The sequence below is a fragment of the Belonocnema kinseyi genome, chromosome 9, assembly GCF_010883055.1.
Source record: "Belonocnema kinseyi isolate 2016_QV_RU_SX_M_011 chromosome 9, B_treatae_v1, whole genome shotgun sequence".
In the NCBI taxonomy this organism is placed as follows: domain Eukaryota; kingdom Metazoa; phylum Arthropoda; class Insecta; order Hymenoptera; family Cynipidae; genus Belonocnema; species Belonocnema kinseyi.
Genome location: NC_046665.1, coordinates 1,134,109 through 1,139,212, shown reverse-complemented (window position 1 = coordinate 1,139,212; position 5,104 = coordinate 1,134,109).

The following is a 5,104-nucleotide window of genomic DNA, read 5'->3' as shown; positions in this document are numbered from 1 at the left end:
TTTTGAGGAACTTCCGAAAACGCACTTTTCTGAAGGATTAAAAAAACTTGAAAAGCGATTGACCAAGTGTATAGAACTCCAAGGAGATTATGTTGAAAAATATAAAAAAATTTACCCAAAAAAAATTGTTTTTATACTTCATTCTAAGGACTTATTGAACTACCCTCGTACATTATTTCTATGACCAGTCACAGGGGTTCCCACCCGGCCCACGGGGCGTTGGAAAAGGAGCAGGGATGTGATCTTATATTATTCCCATGACCAGTCACAGGGGTCCATTTTCGGGTAAAAACCTTCAATCGCAAATAAATTAACACTTATATAGCTTATATGAATTGTATTGCTTGCAATATAATAATAAACTCAGACTTTTTCAGATTTTTACAATGACATTTAAAGGTCCCTCAAGGTCATTTTCTTGAGAAAATGTTTATTCAATTTAATAGTATCAACTTTTTCTCATAGGAATCGTGTCAATTTATGAAAAATATCATTGGCTTCATATATCTGGAATTTAAAAAAACGGATGCATATGGATGTTGTATTATTGTAATTAAATGCAAACGGAAATTGCTATACATAAAATGTTTCACACACATACGTTCTTGAGGCTTGTGAAATCGAGGGCAGATGGAACAAATTGCGAAGAAAATATTTAGATGCAAGAAGAGACGCAAATGAATATGTTGCTAGCGGGTCTAAGGCGCAACCGACGAAGAAAAGCGATTTATCATTCTTGAAACACACGGCGTTCCTCAACGAAACCCAAATGTTTGAAAGGCAACTATTCTTGAGATAATCGGCATAAAAGTAATATTGCTTTGTCACTGATATAACATGATTGATTACGCGAAATATAAGAAAATTGGTTTGTTAATATGTGTTGAGTCTTGGATGATTCTGACTTAAAAACTCTTTAAACAGCTATGAAAGACTTCTTTCGCTATAGATCAACGTCGGTCCTCATTCAAATCCAGAGTTTTGATATAAAATGTTACAAAAATAGATCTTTCATCACGAGTAATTGAAAATATATTCTATTTGCCAGTAACTAAAACAAAATGTATAAAGTAATTTACATCACAGATATTATTAATAATTATTACTAATTCTTTTAACAATATACATAAACAAAATCAGAGCTTGGTTATTTTTTAAAGATTGCGTTCAATTTTTCTGGCGAAATCCAACTAGGAATGCCTTTCGGAGGACTTTTTGTTATGATAATTTGAAAATTGATGAAGTATTTATGTATTCCATAATTGTTGTTAATTAGCAAAGTATAGCTACAAAGATTGATCGAAAAGACTTTTTTAGCTATATTCTTAACCTATATTTTAAATTTTCATTCAAGCAATTAATAATTATATCAGGAAAATGCAAAAGATAGAATTATAATAGTTATTATTTTATGATAAACGCAGGGCTACATGCTCCTTGAATCATCCTTCTGAAGATGTATCTCACGAATTGCAGGAGGAAGCCGATAACGAAGCTGCAGAAGAAGCTAGGAGAAAAGGTATCTTTTTTAGCAATTTCTAAATTTCTTGTTTATTTTTCAGTGTATACAAGGCAATAAATGTAACACATAATTATTGTATTAAATATCGGTATAAAATTTTTTTAGAAGAGTATTTCAAATTACCCACGGAATTGTATAAAACATTAGAATAAATGTATCCAAATGAAGTAATTCTTCAACAAACGATAGGATAAGATACCATTTTGAAAAAGGTGGAGATCTCGGGCTCAAATTTAGACATTTTGAAAATAAACAATAGATAATTACATGTTTTTTGAAAAATTTATTACTCCAAAGAATAAGAAAATACTGCACTTTAATCAGAATAGGGGATTATTTTTAAAATATCTAGGGAATAAATAATTGTTTTAATAATTTACATTTTTTTAAGCAATTGAAAATTGGTTCAAAAGTAACAATCATACGTAAGAATGTAGTTTTTTTTGGGTCACATTTGGGAAACTACGGGGAGGGCGGGGCGGGTAGAAAATTAAAGTTATTAGTATTGTTTTATTTCGTAGACAATCCTCTTCAATCCCTAGAAAATTTGGCACGTTTCGATGAAACCCTGGAACACGAGGTAAATTTTTCGAAAATTAAAATTTTCTCCATTTTAATTAAAAGGGGTTTTGAAGTGACCGGTGGAACGCTTTAATTTTCCAATTTCGAAAAAATAAAAATTACGGATTTTCTTTCTCCGGAAATAGAAACCCTACTGTATATTCACTACTGTATATATACATGGAAAAATACATAATTAATATTGAATCAAGAAAATATCGTTACGTATACAAATGATACAATATTTTCTTGATATAAGAAAATAAATTAACCTCAAAAAAATTTACTACATTGAAGAAACCTCATTTTCTTCATTGAAGTACATTTTGTTGAGACGAGACACATTTTCTTGGACTATAAAAATTTTGCATCGTTCGTATTCGTACCGATATTTTCTTTGATTAAATGCTACTTTTTCCGCCTACGGAAGTATTACAGGCGATTTGATTACTATTCTTCTATCAGGATACAAGACAAAAATAACTTTCTAATAGTTATCTTGGGAAGTTAATCACTAAAAGTAGAAATTGCTTCAGAAAAAATTTTGATATACAAGTATAATCTAAACCAATTATAGCAATGTTAAATCGAACTTTATCTATTTCTGATTTAAATATTAAATACATTGGCTGTATATTTTCCCGAAAATACAAGCGAGTAACCAGTTTCTAGCAAATTAAAAAAAAAATGAAATTGTAATACAAATTACTGAAGTACGACCACATAGGTTATGTTGTAGAATAAACATCGGATAGTGGTGAAATAAAACTTGCTTATCAAGTAAAGAAAAATGGAAAATTATTATGTTGTTGTACATCATTTGTGCAGAGAAACTAAATGTGAAGTGATATAAACATATTTTGAAGTTTTAATTGGTAAGCTAACCAACAAACAAAAACTTTCAAATTCAGTAAAGGTATACAAAAATAAAAGCATTTCGTGAACGATTCAAAGAAATATCTAAGTTCTGGATTTATTGATGCAATATTTTGCACAAAAAATGTGAAGAAATTCGTTTATTTTATCAATACTTGCCACAGATTGATTCTTGTCGTTATTACTCATTTTGACAAATATTTTAACCACAAACCTTTTTCACTTGTCAAACACTTTTTAAGTGTACGAAAACACTACGAGCGCAGGCGCTAAACTGTTTTCAAGTTCCTGCGCGGGTCGAACTTATCACCTTCGGAACACTTTTCATCAAATTCCCTGCCATCATCTCATTGGCCGAAAAACCTGCTCCGTAAATTTGCTAATCTGCCAATATGTATCCATGGGACTGCGCCCTTAAAAATCAGAAGACTGTGCTTTTAAAAAATTGAAAAATGTCCGAATTATTCAACTATATATTATTTTAATTAATTCTTTAATGAAAAATTATTAATCTACAAAGCACGAAATATGTATTATCATTCGAGAAGAAAGAAATTAGGTTCTGAAATATTGTGATTCAGGATGACCGCTGGACCGGGAAACTGGGAAATGACCGGGAATTATTTAAGACCGGGAAGTGATAGTGAATTTTTTCTTTGACCGGGAATAGCAAATTTTGATAAATAAATAACAAAAAAAATTAGAATAAGTTTAAGAGATATTTAGAAGTTTTGAACAAGTTCAAAAATAATTTAAAACTTTAAAGGATGTCAACAAATTTTAAAAAAAATTTAGATTTTTTAAGATTTTAATACAAAATTTGGCAGGATTTTAGGTATTTTCGAAGATTTCGAGATCATGCATTTTTTTCTAGGTATCTGTATTGCTTGAAATGCTAAGATTTTTGAAAATGTATAAACTTGTTGATTTATTCTTCAATTTAGTACATTGAAAATAATAGGGCTCATTTATAAATAATACCAGTTTTGATTCGCTAAAACGGGTTTTTCATACAAACTTACAGCGGTCAATGATAATTCGGTTTTGAGTCTATAAAAATGCACGCCGAATATTTCCCCGTCGCCGAAAGGGGTTCCATGGTTGTGGGACATGCGGTTACTGTCTAATTTTTTGAATTAATCGGTAAAAGCTAAAAAATGAGAGTAAAGTGGTTAAGAAAAATATACGAATGGAGACCAAAGCGACTGACAGTTTCTTTGGCGCTGATCGATCAACGTTGCTTGATCGTACTACCAGCATGTGTACTGTGGGTAAGGCTCCAGCTCTTGACGGGAATTTTAAATTAGAATAAAAATGCGATTTGTGTTCTTTATATTGTAATTGTTTCTTGACAGGTCTTACTTGGCTTCGGAATAGGAAAACTGTGAAAAGTGATAGAAGGATGCCGCCGTGAACTCGCTGATAATAATTGATAATATTTTTAAGTTAAAAATGTATTATTTATTGATTTATTTACATATATTGTTGTGTTGTAACGTGCAAAACAAAAATGGAAATAGCGCATTACGTAGAATCGTATGGAAAAGGTAAGTATTATACAGCCTATTCTCGTTTTACAGAACACTAATATTAATCGCATAAGTTTCTTATTGAAGGTAACAATATCTGCAGATTTTTGCAGAAATTGAAAAACGTTCGTCGTTTCAATATCGTGATATGTAATAGAAATTATTGTACACAGCAGTCGTGGAATTTAGTAACCATTTTCGCAGGAAAAATGTTGAAAAAATTGGCAAATAACTACATTACAGGCGCTTACTTTTTACAAACTATTTTCTACGCCCTGATTCGCAAAGATCATCATTCTTAGATGACAAGACAGTGCCGTCGGAGAGATTCAATGCAAAAAATTAATGGCTGTATTATTACTACTATTATTTAATTAATTAATTAAAATAATTAAATTAATTGAATCTCTCCGAGTGTACTGTCTCGATATCTAAGAATAACACAGGCCAACAATTCTCAGAACCAGAGACCAGACCTACTATACCCGAAGGTTTTTGCTGCGCTGAATACCCGGTATACCCGGTATACCCGGTATATAATGTATACCCGGTATGATAATGTATACTAAGGGGTTTTGGAGGTCGCTGATTACAAATCCAATCTCAAATTTGACGA